Below are 17,154 nucleotides of genomic sequence, written 5' to 3' on the forward strand. Positions count from 1 at the left end.
GGCAGCATAACAGTAGAACATGTATAGTTAAGCTCGATGATGTGCTATTGGAAGACTTGTTGTCATAGCTTCTTGGAACATAACGGCTACCGCATTTGAAAAAGCGAGGCGCTTGAGAGCACTATTTGTTTAAATGCAGAATACAATTTCACCGCTAGATGGGAGAAATTCTTTTGGGAGAACTAACCTAACTTGTAGTAGGGTCTTTAACAAAAAAAACAAAAAAAAGCCTCCACAATCAGGACAAAGGTCAAAGAGCATGCTTCCTGCTATAGCATCATCAGCTCTCCCCAAAGTCTGTTAATGCAGCCACCAGACAGATTTTAAACACCTACATAAATTTTGAGTAGATAATCGATAGTATATTCTCAGAAATATTTCCGCACTGATTAAGGACAGTTCGGGAGATACAAGTAAAATTATCTTATACGTGTAATAGATCATAGCTACAAGTAAGATCCTGCTTTAAATTAAGACGAGTACAATTAAATATTCGCTCAAGACCAACTTTACTTATCACGCATTGCGTCTCTGAAAATGTGTGGTGATTTTCCAAATGATGCAACTTAGTCTAAATAAGCAATGTGGAGTCCTCGGATTTCTTAAAAACAACACAAAAGCAAAACATTTTGACAAACTTTGACAACATGTTGTATGGACAAAAGATCTAAGATTTAAGACGCCTAAGTCTAGTTTTTGAACAGACGCTGTTTAGTAAAAATAATACATAAGTCTTCTAAGAAGATAAATAGAAGATATGATTTTAATAAAAGTTTAAAGATTTGATTTAAAGTCTTTTAATTTTGAATGTGAACAGTCTTTTAAATTAATTTAGTATAAAACTCTGGATGTACTCTGGAACGCAGACTAGATTTACTGTGACATTATCCCCCGAGACTCATCTGGTTTGTCACCCTATATCCTGAAGCTTCAGTTCATTCACCTCTCTGGAAATGTAAGTTTTTTTATTTATTTATATATTTATTTAGCTAAAACTTTTTATTAAATTATTTACTTATTTCATTTTTGAAAATGCAAATAGAAAAAGCCACCGCTCATCCGTCAATAAAGTCTTGTAGTGAGGTGCTGCTAAACTAAATCATCATTGAAAATTGTAAAAATACAGCAGCACTCAACATTTTTGAAAATGCACAAATGTAGTTCCCTTTCGTAAAGGGAACTCCCGCTGCATCGATACTCGATACTTTGGGGAATGCCTTCGGCATAAAGCGTCTGAAGTCTACTATACAACTATCCCAATCTGGATTGGTGCAACGTCATTACGTCACCCGTGACGTCGCATGTGACGGTGATCCGGAAGCTATAAAACGGTCACAGGAACCAGGAAATGTTAGCTTCTGGTCTTCAGCAAGCGCTCTATGTACAACTTGTCTGTTCTATTTGGTGTTGTTTGTCCCGTGAAAAGTATATATATTTATGATGGCGAGTGAGAAACAATTCAGGCAGTGTGCGTCCCCTTGCCCACGCTTTTTAGCTGAGGGTGACACACACTCGCTTTGTGTTGTTTGTCTGGGAGCGGAGCATGCACAGGCAGCGCTCGAGGGTGCTGTCTGTGCTAACTGTGAAACCATGCCCCTAAGAACGCTCCGCTCCCGGCGATCTATGTTTAATGAGGCCGGCCAGCCCCGCGATCCTCGTGGATCAGGTCCCGTGTCTGTCGAGGCAGCGTGGCGTCTGCATTCATGGGGATCGCAGTAGGATCTAGCTGATGATGTTGAGACGGCTTCGGCCCTTTCTCAGCATTCTGAAGCTAGTTCCCGTAGTTCCGCTCAGGGTGCGGAAGCCCGCGTTGCGGCTTCTTCCGCCCCTGTAGAGGAACCGATGCTCGAATTATCTGGTTCCGAGGAGCTAGATATTTTGGGCATCGAGGCAGGGGAATGTGAAAAATCGCCACCCCATTCCCCTGCCTTTGAGGAGCTGCTAGAGGTTGTGACTCGAGCAGTGGCCAAATTAAATATCGATTGGCCCTCTGAGGTGCAGGAAGCGACGGCAAAAAGCAAACTCGATGAGCGCTTCCTGCAGACTCGGTCACAGCCTCTACGCCGGAGTCTGCCCTTTTTTCCTGATCTCCACACTGAGGTGTCGAGATCGTGGAAAAAGCCCTTCTCCTCTAGAATATCTGGCCCCAATGTCCATATATATTCTAACATTATGGGTGCCAGGGAGGAGGGCTATGGGATGATGCCCAGGGTTGAAGAGTCTTTCGCAACACATCTCTCCCCTGACGCTGCATCATCCCTGCGGGCTCCGGCGCTTCCCACCAAGCCCTGCCGTACAACATCGGCCTTGGTCGGGAAGGCATATATGGCGGCAGGTCGGGCTGGTAGTTGCCTGCATACTATGGGGCTATTGCAGGCATACCAGGCCGACCTCCTCAAAGAGGTGGACGACAGCGGGGAGGTCGCCTTCGACGACATCAGGGAGATGCGTCGAGTGGTCGACTTGTCTCTCCGTGCTACCAAGGAGACGGCCCGCGCCATCGGCCGCTCCATGGCAGCACTGGTAGCCACGGAGAGACACTTGTGGCTGAATCTGTCGGGCATCGGGGACAAGGACAGGGCTTGTCTCCTCGATGCCCCAGTTTCGCCTTCTGGCCTCTTCGGCGACGGCGTCAACAATGTCGTCGAGAGGTTTCAGGAGGCGAAACGACAGTCAGCCGCATTCAAAGAGTGCATCCCCCGCCGTCGTTCCAGGTCTCGTGGGTCTGCTGCCAGGGGGCAGTCCCACGAGGCCGCCGCCAGCTCCTCACACCTGCTTAGGCAGAGGGAGAGTGTTGCTTCTCGCGCTCCCCCCCAAGGGGCCTGGAGACAGAAGCAACACCCTCAGCCGAAGCCTTCTAAGCCGAAAACAGATCTGAGGACTGTTATTCAGGCGAGGAAGGCTTCGGCTAAAAAACCATGATGGGACGTCCAGGTCTCTGAGGGCATCCCCCTCCGTGTGGGCTTTTTAAAACTTCGCTCCGCGGAGCCCTCAGGAAATCGATGTTGCTTTCCGCCGCCAAGTGCGCTTCGGGACGCATCGACTTCCAGCGAATATGTCACAAAGAAGGTTCCTATAAAATCTATGGTTCTGAAACGTTCGCTACCTCTCAAGAGACCTGGAGAAGAAGTGATTCGGTTAGCTCCTGCCAAGAGATTGCTTCAGGTCACCGAAAGTAAAAGTAAAAATGAATATGACAATGATGTTGTGAATCTTACACCTGAGGTCAGTCCTGAGAGGCTGATTCCCTTAGTAGATTATTTAGACACCTGGAAGGGTCTTCAAAATATATCTCAGTGGGTCCTGAATACAGTCGAGAAGGGATATAGAATCCAGTTCCAGTATAGACCACCTAGATTTAATGGTGTTATTCATACGCTGGTATCTCCTGATCAGGCTCAGGTGATGGAAGATGAAGTTCAGACTCTGTTAGCTAAGGAGGCCATAGAATATGTGCCCTTAGAGCAGAGGGAGTCTGGGTTCTACAGCCGGTACTTCATAGTTCCAAAAAAGGATGGTGGGCTGCGTCCTATTATAGATCTTAGGGTTTTGAATAAATCTTTGAGGAGATTTAAGTTCAAGATGTTAACTATACCTATGATCGTTCAACAAATCAGATCTGAGGACTGGTTTGTGACGATAGATCTAAAAGATGCATATTTTCATATTTCCATCATCCCACAACATAGGAAGTTCCTTAGATTCGCTTTTGGGGGAAAAGCTTATCAATATAGAGTTCTTCCTTTCGGCCTAGCTTTATCCCCTCACACCTTCACTAAATGTATGGATGCATCCCTTGCTCCATTGAGACTTCAGGGGATTCGTATATTGAATTACATAGATGACTGGCTCATTTTAGCCCAGTCGAAAGATCTGGCATTTCAACATCGAGATGTTGTTTTGCATCATTTGAGGTGCTTGGGGTTGAGACTCAATGTGAAAAAGAGTTCCTTAACTCCTCTTCAGAGGACAACATTTCTAGGAGTCGAGTGGGACTCAGTTACTATGCGGGCACAATTGTCTCCTGCTCGTATTAATAATATCTTACACACTATGAGGAGTTTTAGGCTAGGCCAGGCCGTCACTGTCAAACACTTTCAGAGAGTTTTGGGTCTTATGGCTGCAGCTTCCACGGTAATTCCCTTTGGTCTGCTCCATATGAGAGCCTGTCAGTGGTGGCTCAGGAACAAGGGTTTTTCTCCTCTGGGAAACCCTTTTCGCACGATCAGAGTTACGCACAGATGTCTTCGTTCTCTGGTCATGTGGAAGAAACCACGGTTCCTGTCTCAAGGCCCGGTGTTGGGAGCACCATGTCAGAGAAAGACCTTGACTACGGATGCTTCCCTCACGGGTTGGGGTGCGGTTATGGAGGGCCGTTACACCCGAGGTACTTGGAAAGACCATCATCTCACATTGCATATTAATCGCTTGGAGATGTTGGCCGTATTTTTTGCCCTGAGGCACTTCCTTGTAGACCTCAGAGGCCATCATGTTCTGGTTAGGACAGACAATATGTCGGTGGTCTCTTATATCAACCGCCAAGGAGGTTTGAGATCTCGCCCTCTTTGTAGACTGGCGCATCAAATTCTTCTTTGGTCCCAGGACAAATTTCTCTCTGTCAGATCTATTTATATTCCTGGGGTTGAAAATATGGGAGCAGACATCCTGTCGAGGCAGGGGCTGAGGCCCGGGGAATGGCGGCTCCACCCTGAAGTGGTTGAGCTTATATGGAGAGAGTTTGGCCGGGCGGAGGTTGACCTGTTCGCTTCTCATGAGAACTCTCATTGCCCGCTCTGGTACTCCCTCTCACATCCAGCTCCGTTGGGCTTGGATGCCATGGTACAGGTATGGCCGAGGTCACGCCTGTACGCTTTTCCCCCGATCGCTCTGCTCCCTGGGGTTCTAGAAAGGGTCAGGAGGTACGGAGTGAGACTACTCCTTGTAGCTCCGTACTGGCCGGCCCGAATTTGGTTTTCGGACCTTATTAGTCTCTTGGAGAGTCCTCCATGGGAAATTCCTATTAGGAGAGATCTTCTGTCTCAGGCTGATGGTACATTATTTCATCCCCGACCAGAGTTATGGAGACTATGGGTCTGGCCCCTGAGGGGGTCTCACCCATAATTAGGTTGCCCTTTCCACCGAGGTGGTCAGGACATCCATACTAGAACCCCACTCTACTAGGAACTAAACAATTAAGTTAGGGAGGGCATTGAACCCAGTGTTATTACTGCCCACTGGCTTCAGTACTGGTGTTCCATCCCACTCTCTAACGGGATCTCCCGTTCATGCTTAGGGCCTCTGTGGCGGCCTTAGTGCCCTCCACAAGCTTCTAAGGGTGTGCACGTAGGGACATTCCCACTGAAACTCCATGTTCCTGTAGATTGGAGGATGAATCCTTTCATCCAGCCTTTTGGCATCAGGTTGATGGGCTATCCCTGGCACCCATCATGTCCTGTGGATGACATTTATGAAATATGAATATATAGAAGAATCTTTTGAGTCTGCTTCCTGCTCGTCTTACTCCCTGGAAGAGTGGTGGTGCTGCCCCCTCTTACTTGCTAGCGTGGGAGCCACTCTGCTTTATCTTTGCCCCGGTACTGAGGTGCCTGTAGGCAATGTCATGATTCTTCAGATATTCCATCCTCCATCGCATGTGTCGGATGATCAAGGTCATAGCCTTGGAGGTTCCTATATAGGCCTCAGGCTGAGAGGAGTCAGTCCATCTAGTCAGGTCAAGGGTTAGGAGCTATTCCCTTCATTAAGAGGACAGCTGGTTATCTAAAACCATTCATATCTGAAGTACAAGGTGCGCTTTTGCCTTCACCTCTTATCTAATGCTTTCTTCTGTCTGGGGCTCCCATCCAGGAGGTCGGTCGAGCCTCCGGCTCCAGACCTCCTCTTCCTACACCAAATCTTATGACAAGCTAGTTTGGATCTGCCCTCTACTCATTTTATCGTCCATGAGTGTACCAGATGCTTTATACCAGGGTGTTTTTCTCTCAGTGTGGCGGCGTGGGTATTCGTTCCCCAAAGTATCAAGTATCGATGCAGCGGGAGTTCCCTTTACAAAAGGGAACGTCTCGGGTTACTAATGTAACCCTCGTTCCCTGAGTAGGGAACGAGACGCTGCATCCCTCGACCACACTTTTCGCGCCCCTGAGAACGACTTGCTTTGACCAATTAGAAGCTAACATTTCCTGGTTCCTGTGACCGTTTTATAGCTTCCGGATCACCGTCACATGCGACGTCACGGGTGACGTAATGACGTTGCACCAATCCAGATTGGGATAGTTGTATAGTAGACTTCAGACGCTTCATGCCGAAGGCATTCCCCAAAGTATCGAGTATCGATGCAGCGTCTCGTTCCCTACTCAGGGAACGAGGGTTACATTAGTAACCCGAGACGTTTTCTGTGATGGTCGTGTTTAGGTGTAGGCCTACGGGATTGAATATGCAATTACGGTACAAAAATCATTATGGCTATGGAAAGCCCCCACCATAAAAATTGAAACCCCGCATGGACAAAAAATGCTGATTGAATCTTTTCATATAAATGAGATTTAAGACGACTAAGTACAGTTTTTCAACCATCTAAAGTTTTTGAACAGACATTGTTTAATAACAATTATAATTTAGGTCACTGTTAAACAAAATCATTACAGTAATCTTCTAAAAGATAAATATAAGATGTGTATGTATTCAAACTTTAAAGATTTTATTTAAACAGTCTTTTAATTTTAAAAGATCATATTTAAACTTTTACGATTATGATTTGAAATAAATTCAGAAAGATGGCGGCACGCTAATTTACCGGAACCTGTCTCACACACACACCCACACACACCCACCATTTGGCTGGTGCTTTATGAAATCTTCAGTCAGCAGACTTAGATTAATTTTATTTTTATCTAAAACTGAAATTTCAGTAGATTTTTTATTTTATATACTTCTAAAGAACAGAATGTTTTTCAACTTTAGTTAAATTAGCAAGATAACTATTTTATTTTATACACTTATAGGCCTTAAGAACTGAATGTTTATGTAATATGATTTTTTTATTCTTTTGTTTATCTAAAACTGAATTAATGGTTTCAGTAGATTTTTAGTAAGATATGGTTGTATATTATTTGTGTGAAATATAAAACATGATTAGGGCAACTCTCTTTTTCTCACTTTCACTGTTACCTCAGGAATGTGGAGGGGATCATGTCAGAGGACGTGCGCACAAACACACACACACACACATACACACACACACACACACACACACACACACACACACACACACACTCTACTCTGGCTGGCGAGGCATTCAGGAAAAACAGTCTTTTTCTTCTCACTTTTCCAAAGGGGCCCATAATGCGCTAAGGAATGCGGAGGATATGCTAACACATATCCTATATATATATAACAGCGCCTTCAAAACCATCACAACATCACAGTGACCGAACAGCACATTTCAGATGTCAGAGCTCACATGCAAAGGGTGGGAGGGAGCGCCTGTGACAACATATTCCCAGACAGAAACCCATATAACTGAACCTGACAACAAAAACACCAATCAAAATCAGTTGATCTAGGGCTAAAAAGGTTCAAATAGGGCAAAAGCTTCTGTCAAAATCACATGATCAAAGACTAGCAAGGTCAATAGGGCAAACCATAACAACATATGCAGGAAAGACACCGGAAGGTCAACCTGTCAAAACACATGATCGAAGGGATAGGTAGGGTCAATAGGTCAATCCACAACAATATAGGCCGGAAGGGAGACTGGAAGGTCAAGGTCAACCGGAAGCCATCAATCAAATTTTGACACATGGTATAGGGTATTATTACTACTCACACCTTAAGAAATCTCACTAAATAGTCAGCTGCCGGAAGAATCTTTGTTCCTTCTGTGGCTTTGTGATGTTGGGGGCAGGTGATGGGCAGATATTTCCCAATCAGTTGAGTCTAAAATTAAACAGCAAGAAAACATCTACCTGTCAAATCATGAAAAGGTTTGAAAACTTATTTTAAATAAAAAAATAAGAAAAAAAGAATAAGAAAAAAAAAAAAACTTTTGTAATGTAATTTGACTGGACAAATTCAAAATGAGTGTTATGAAACAGAAAATCTAGTTATGCCAAATAGCAACAAAGCTATTTTTTATGTTTTATATTTTTTATGTTTGTGCCAATGATTTTGTCATCTGTTTTCTATTAAATCTTACCATCACCAGGTTCTAGTCTGTACAGTCTTTAAACACCCAGCCTGGTTACCCTTGGCCACTTGGTGCATCATAGAAATGCTCTTAGTAAAGCTAAATCAATACATTTAAACATGAAAGCATATCCAAACATCAACCAAAATTTTATCTGATAAATACATTTTTGCTAACCTGGATGCCAGCCGAACTTAGCCCCGCCCACACAAATTTTAGGTTGGGAAGTTCGGTCTGGACTCGATCCGTTGAGGAGCTATTATGCCCGAACAAAAATTGTTCGAACCAATCAAATTGTCAGGGCGGTCTTTGTACGATGATGGACAGATGAGCAACGTAACGTAATCATCCACGTCACCAACGAGCGCGTGGGTTTAATTTGTTTACAGCAAAGATGACTGCCACTGGAGAATTGTTATTTCACGAGTTGATTGGATTGATTATTTGAACGTGCTCCTCCCGAACTTTGTTTAAAAAACATCATGTGTAGATTCCGCCATCGGAATATGATATGATATCTCATATTATAAGATATCGACAGCGCATTAATTTGAAAAGAGGAACAGAGAACCGCCATCAAGGCATTTGTCGATCGGACACATGAATGAAAAACATACGTCACTTACTCCGTTGCTTTGATTGGTTGTAGGCAGAGCCGTTGACTATCCAATAGGCTAAATGCCAACGGCTGTTGTGACGCACTTCCGCTGAAATGTCAGCCACCGCGAATACTTCCGGCTAGCCAAAGCGTCCAGTTGTTTTGGTAGCTGCTTTTAGATGACATGAAGTCATCAAAGTTTAATTACCAGAGAGTGTCTGGTACTACTGCCGAACACTGCTGTGTGCTACAGTGCAAGGCATCCGGAAAGTACAATTCTGTACGTAGTTTTTTTTACTTTTCCTGCTGATGAGGAGCTGAGACGTAAGTGGATCGTCAATATACGGAGGGACAAATTCACCGTGACGCCTCACACCCGGGTGTGTAGCCGGCACTTCAGAACGGAAGACATCCGTGAACCAGCATCAGAAACAGGTCGTCGGCTGTTAAAAAAGGGTGTTGTTCCAGTTTTATTTGAGTGGAACAACTTCTCCCTTCCACCTACAAGACCGGAGCCTGCAGCACTAGACTCATGTGAATCCTGCCTGACACAGGACACTCAGATACGGCTCGTCTTCAGGAGAGAAACATCAGCACTCAGAGCTCTTGTGGAACGAAACCTCATGAGGAGCTCCATCATGTGTTACTCTGCAGACGTACAGCTCTCCCTCTTCCCAGCGTGCTTTGCTGAGGGTCAGGACGCTACTGCGGCTGTAGCGGCCGTCCTGCTGGCTCTCTGCGCTGGTCAGAACCCCCTCGGTGACCTCTGACCCGTCCAGTGTCCAGCTCACCAGCGCCCCCTGTGGAGAGTAAGAGCTGAGCAGGCAGAGCAGTGCGGCTGAGTCTCCAGAGATCTGCAGAGAAGAGGGCGGCAGCAGAGACACTGAGGGCTTCACTGTGGGACCAGCTGCAGGAGACAAACACAACACATTCACACACACAACACACTGCACTGCACATTCACAGCATAGGAATAATGCTGCTCTAGTTTTAGATTCAATAATCATAAAACAATATCAGTAACACTTTATTTAAAGCTTTCATACATATTGCATTATACACGTATTTTTAATGCATTAATTATGCACTGCTATATTCATTAAAATGCATGTATGATCTAATCAATAAGTGTAACAGCAGTTATAACACATATTATCTATTATCAGGCCGATCTGACTGCTTTAATTCCAGCAATTATTCACTCTAGACATAAATATCTTATATTTTGAGATATTCACCTGAACTGAAAATGTAACTCAATTTCAAACAGAGTTAAAACACAATTGAATCATACAGAATGAACAAAACACTGAATTATAAGCACAACATGAGCAAAAGAGATTCAGTATCATTGACTGAACTACAGAAAGTAGCAACATTTACATTCTGATGTCAAATCTCTTTTTTCCATGTATGATTTCTACAATAAAAGATGAACTAAATATGAACTCAGTGTAGAAATAAATGAAGGAAAAACAAACCTGTAATAAACTGAATAAACTCATAATGAGACACAGTGTGGAAATATGTTTAGAATTTTTTTTGTTTAAAGGAATAATGTTATTCTTATAACAATATCATTGTTTTAGATTAAATAATTATACAACAATATCAGTAACACTTTATTAAAAGCCTTCATACATATTGCATTATAAAAGTCTTATGATCTAATAATCATTATTATTAATAAATGTTGTTCTTGTTTCAACTGTAAAACACTTTCTGAAATCTAAATATTATTTTTTTATTAGGTGATTAAATAGACAGACTTACCGATCACCAGTTTAGTTCCTCCACCGAAAGTCCACCACAGTGATACAATCTAATGAAACGCTCGTACAAAAACCTCTATTCCACTCGAGTGAACACACACTCCAGCAGAGAGAGAGAAACAACACTTCAACACACTGATATTAGAAGATCCTCAGCTCTTCTCAACACTCACTCATTCAGATTTGACTAAATGCTTTCTGATATAACACTGTTTAAAGAAATATATTTGATGAGCTGTGACCTCTGAGGTGACCTTTGACCTCTTTGATCATGGATGATGTTGTGGAGTTTCTCATAATGATGCTTCTGTTCTTCATATGCAGATCAATCATCATGATTCACAGAAAAACCTGCAGCTTCAGACTTCAATCTTCAGTGAAAATCTCTTCAAATAATGAGTTTATTGAATATTAGAGCCAAAGTCAATAGAAAGTGTCAACAATGAAAATATAAAAGGTATTTTGCATGTTCTACACAGTCAAGCATGTTTTCATATTCAAGGTCTGTTCTGTATCTGGACTGGTTATGAATCTCCACACAAGATCATGAAACGTGAACAAGCTCTAATATGTCTCCATCTTTAACAGCCTGTTTCTTCTCCATTTGATGATTTCAGACACACATGAGGCTTCATGATAGATGGAGTGACACCATGAACTCTGATTAGAGATTCACAATCAGTCCTGATACTTTCTGAACAGACTCATGATTCATGATCTTACTTTAGTGATGGCGGTTCATCTAGTGGAAGTGTAGCAGTGATGATGGTCACATGACTGAATATGGACACAGAGATGGACGTTCATCTGCACATCCTCAGTGTCTCAGGAGTCACAAGAGAAATACAAAATAAAGTCATGATTCTGTAACTCTAGTGTATATTAGTTTGTTCTCAGCACAAGCTGTTGTAAATCCTGCCCACTTCTTTGCATTGTCAGCACATGCTTCAGTGCTCTGAGAGTGTTTATAGTGCTGTGAGTTTAACACTTCATGACTGAGAGCAGAACAGAACACACTCTTCATCATCACACAAGACTAAACTACAGCAATGAACACAATCAACATCTTCATCTGGATATTGCTCTGTTTATTCAAGGTAAGATGTAAAAACTGAGTCTGGTTTTGCTGTTTTTGTAAAAGTACATGATGATAATAGTTTTAAACACTAATAGTTTTTCTTTTCTCTTCTTCAGAATCCAGAGGAGTGACTCTGACTCAACCTGAAGTTAAAACTGTCCAACAGGGTCAAACAGCAACAATAGAGTGTAATATAGATGTAGGAATATTAGGCAGCTACTTACACTGGTATCAGCAGAAACCTGGAGAAGCTCCTAAACTCCTGATTAAATATATAAACACCCGTAATACTGGAACTCCATCTAGATTCAGTGGCAGTGGATCTGGCAGTGATTTTACTCTGACCATCAGTGGAGTCCAGACTGAAGATACAGGAGATTATTACTGTCAGAGTTTACACAGTATCAGTGGTAGCAATGTGTTCACACAGTGATAAAGAGTCGTACAAAAACCTCTGTCAGTCAGACGTCACAGTGACTGCACTGATACAGCTGAGAGAAACTGCAGCTGCTGATGGAGGATCAACATAATATCAATATCAATGTTTAGTTCAAAGTTTCTAAAGACTTTAAAAATATACATTTATCAATAGTAATTTATTTGATATGAAATAAGAGTTAGTGCTGATATTTAACCCATTCTCACTCCCAAGGCGTCAAAACCTGAAGCATGGTCAAGCGCCCCGGCGTCACTCTATGGACGAATTCGGAATTGTATGGTAAATTACCTTAATTATAACCATCTTGTTTCGGGTGAGGAAGGAACATCTGGTGCCCAAAGACAGAAAGCTGTGCAAGTCCATTGGTATGTCTTGTATTGAAACAATGCTGTAATATGTAGTAATAATAATAATAATAATAATATGTTTATTTTCTATAGCGCCTTTCAAGAACCCAAGGTCGCTTCACAATGCAGTACAAATAGCAAACAAACAGCAAGCAAACAGATACAAAGGCCATCTGCTTATAACAGACAAACAGATGGAAACAAGCATACACTAATTGACATAAATCAAAGAAAAACATATTGTACTATTTATCAAAATATACAATTACGTCAAAGTATGTAGCAAATAGAGCTGAGAAAGTGGAGAACAGAGAAAACAGAGTTGAGGATACTTATTTATTGGGCAAGCTTGAAGATATGACCCACTGAGCAAGCGACGTCTGTGGACGTACAAAACAGGTTGATATCAAGTCCGTCCGTCCAGGCCATGATCTGAACGTCCATTGACAGCCAGAATTAGTCGATTAATGACACTGAGAAATTATGTCCAATCTGGCCATAATCTAAACGTCCACTGACAGCCAGAACTAGTTCAGAAAAGACGTTCATAGTGGCTATAATCTGGACGTCCGTTGACATCCAGAAACAGTCCATAAATGACGTGAATAAAGATGTCCAATCCAGCCATAATCTAAACGTCCACTGACAGCCAGAACTAGTTCAGAACAGACGTTCATTCTGACTATAATCTGGACATCCGTTGACATCCAGAAACAGTCCATAAATGACGTGAATAAAGATGTCCAATCCGGCCATAATCTAAACGTCCACTGACAGCCAGAACTAGTTCAGAAAAGACGTTCATACTGACTATAATCTGGACGTCCGTTGACATCCAGAAACAGTCAATGACTGATAGCCAGAACTAGTTCAGAACAAAATGACAAACAATATCTGTAAATTAATTAACTGACTGTTAATTTACGGACTATATCATTAACTGTTAAATTGATCTTGCTGGTTAGACACCAACAGGGTTCATGATGCACACATGGCACTTTTAAGTCCTCCTGGGAAGTTTGTATTCATGAGGTTTTACTATTTGTTTTGTTTTTATGTTTTAAATGAATTTATGAAGCCACTGTAAAATGTATTGTGGCACAAGAGCGGTATTACAGGTAGAAAGAATTTCGACTACGCCACCCGGGGAATTTCGCCCCGGGAAATATGGACAACACTCAAGTTACTATTACTAGGTCACTCAGGTTCGATTCTCTAATAAAGGTAGGCAGAGACGTGGATATGAAAATATACAAAAATTTTATTTATACAAAGTTTAATTTAAAGCAGCAGGGTAGTCACGTTAAAAAGGCAACCTGGAGCTATACTGACAAGGTTTTGAGTTACAAACACATTCAAGTAAACAAAAACACATTTGAATAAACACACACTCTTTCCATACACTGGTTACACAGACACCATAGAAAAAGACACAGACTAACAGGGCTGAGGCAAACCACGGGAGGAGGGATCACTAAACTTAATTTGCCAAAAGCACACTCACACACAGCAAAGACTTCAAAAGTGTCACGGCAAACATTCGAAGAAAGCACCACCACCACAAGAGATCCTCCACCCGTGGAACCTCAGCACCTGAAACGAAAAATCACAAAAAAAATAATTAATAACCAAACTTCAACATACCAACTGCACTAAAGCCCAGTTGGATGATGTTTAGGGTACGGTCATGAGCAGATAATATCACCATTAATAGACAATCACGAATAACATACAAAGGTGTAAACACAGACCATAAATAAATAAATAAACTCAATTCACGCAATGAGCTCACAAGCAGATAGTTTGGTGTTCCATTTTTGACACCAAGTGTTAACCTCAAAAGTTCAATAAAAGAAACATTAAATCAACAAATAATAAATAAAACCAGACAGCAACGGTCCCCCTCATCAGTGGGGTGACGATCTTCTCACAGATGGCAAAAAGTTTGTATTGCACACGGTAGCGACAGTGGAGCAGGAAAATACGATGCGCTCTTAATCTGGCAGCAAGGAATCGACGGGGCTGTAATAGCTTTTTATAGCACCAGCAGGAAGAACAAGATCGCCGGACGAGAGGGAAAATCCTAAGCCAAATACAAAGAAACACTAAGATTTATGCCTCAATGGCTAAACTTTCAGCTCGTAACTACATGCGCAATAACACTTACCGGAAGTAGACGATGCATTCGCACAATGTGCTTGTCCTTTGACAGGCACGGGTACTCAAATCATGCAATCCGCTGTTCAGATAGACTACAGGGACACTGTACATAACTCAACACAATCAGCCGATCCTAAACCCCCAAATAAAGACAAACAATACGCTTTCCATCAACAGTTCACACATACCTGAAAGGCGAGCAGCCAGCAAATGCAACCACTGCGACAAACCGAAGGAAAACCGGAGAAGACAGACAAGCTAAACACAACACTAATAATTAGTCCCCTACATACAAACAAACTAAAAACAGAAGTTGCTATATGCTAACACACATACCTACAGCCACTGTAAACAATGGAAGGAGGCGGAGTCGAACGTGACGCATCCCGGGCTACAGCCAACCAGCTCTTAAATAGGGTGGATTACCTGCTGATAGGTGCTCACTAATGTCCATCACCTCATTCATCCGGTTACAATCCATCCCTACCTTTTGTATCGTCGCCCCGACGATAGACCACTAGCCCATGACGGCTACACACCAAGAAACGAGTGAAACACAAGTTCTCTGCCATGACGGCTAAACACACTGAGAAACGAGTGATACACAAGTTCTCTGCCATGACGGCTAAACACACTGAGAAACGAGTGATACACAAGTTCTCTGCCATGACGGCTACACGCACACCGAGAGATACACAAGTTCTCTGCCATGACGGCTACACACACACTGAGAAACGAGTGAAACACAAGTTCTCTGCCATGACGGCTACACGCACACCGAGAGATACACAAGTTCTCTGCCATGACGGCTACACACACACTGAGAAACGAGTGAAACACAAGTTCTCTGCCATGACGGCTACACGCACACCGAGAGATACACAAGTTCTCTGCCATGATGGCTACACGCACACCGAGAGATACACAAGTCCTCTGCCATGACGGCTACACGCACACCGAGAGATACACAAGTCCTCTGCCATGACGGCTACACACACTGAGAAACGAGTGAAACAAGTTCTCTGCCATGACGGCTACACACATTGAGAAACGAGTGAAACACAAGTTCTCTGCCATGACGGCTACACGCACACCGAGAGATACACAAGTCCTCTGCCATGACGGCTACACACACTGAGAAACGAGTGAAACAAGTTCTCTGCCATGACGGCTACACACACTGAGAAACGAGTGAAACACAAGTTCTCTGCCATGACGGCTACACGCACACCGAGAGATACACAAGTTCTCTGCCATGACGGCAACCAATTTCCTTGTGCCGCCCGGATGCGACACGTTCGACTTCCATGCACCTCAACTCGCCCCAACTGATCCGAGACTAACTGAGAGTCAATGTGACAGCAATGTTGTAAGGCCTGGAAAAGTTCATCGTCCATGATTACAAATCAGGAAAGATCACTTACCAATACAAAAACTCACAGGTCTACTTGTCACACACTCATGAAAGAAACTGCTGCTGTCTGGTTTCTGCAAAAAAAAGAAAACAAACAAAATACCCAAAAACACTAAACCAACAAAATAATACCCACGTCTTTGCACTACACAATAGAGATCCTGCAGACTATACGCCAAATGTGGCACAAGAGCGGTATTACAGGTAGAAAGAATTTCGACTACGCCACCCGGGGAATTTCGCCCCGGGAAATATGGACAACACTCAAGTTACTATTACTAGGTCACTCAGGTTCGATTCTCTAATAAAGGTAGGCAGAGACGTGGATATGAAAATATACAAAAATTTTATTTATACAAAGTTTAATTTAAAGCAGCAGGGTAGTCACGTTAAAAAGGCAACCTGGAGCTATACTGACAAGGTTTTGAGTTACAAACACATTCAAGTAAACAAAAACACATTTGAATAAACACACACTCTTTCCATACACTGGTTACACAGACACCATAGAAAAAGACACAGACTAACAGGGCTGAGGCAAACCACGGGAGGAGGGATCACTAAACTTAATTTGCCAAAAGCACACTCACACACAGCAAAGACTTCAAAAGTGTCACGGCAAACATTCAAAGAAAGCACCACCACCACAAGAGATCCTCCACCCGTGGAACCTCAGCACCTGAAACGAAAAATCACAAAAAAAATAATTAATAACCAAACTTCAACATACCAACTGCACTAAAGCCCAGTTGGATGATGTTTAGGGTACGGTCATGAGCAGATAATATCACCATTAATAGACAATCACGAATAACATACAAAGGTGTAAACACAGACCATAAATAAATAAATAAACTCAATTCACGCAATGAGCTCACAAGCAGATAGTTTGGTGTTCCATTTTTGACACCAAGTGTTAACCTCAAAAGTTCAATAAAAGAAACATTAAATCAACAAATAATAAATAAAACCAGACAGCAACGGTCCCCCTCATCAGTGGGGTGACGATCTTCTCACAGATGGCAAAAAGTTTGTATTGCACACGGTAGCGACAGTGGAGCAGGAAAATACGATGCGCTCTTAATCTGGCAGCAAGGAATCGACGGGGCTGTAATAGCTTTTTATAGCACCAGCAGGAAGAAC

General features: G+C 42.7%; 1 long non-coding RNA gene across 1 annotated transcript; it reads right to left on the bottom strand.

Annotated features, from left to right (window-relative positions):
• Positions 1-13,678: 13,678 nt before the first annotated feature.
• LOC311070461 lies at positions 13,679-16,656 on the bottom strand. The gene is made up of 2 exons (XR_014603669.1): positions 16,022-16,656; positions 13,679-14,030 (listed from the first exon to the last, which is right to left on the bottom strand). It is a non-coding gene; the product is annotated as an uncharacterized lncRNA (long non-coding RNA).
• Between the last annotated feature and the right edge of the window lie 498 nt (positions 16,657-17,154).

Source organism: Abramis brama (assembly GCF_963993115.1).
Source record: "Abramis brama genome assembly, chromosome: 20".
Taxonomy (NCBI): domain Eukaryota; kingdom Metazoa; phylum Chordata; class Actinopteri; order Cypriniformes; family Leuciscidae; genus Abramis; species Abramis brama.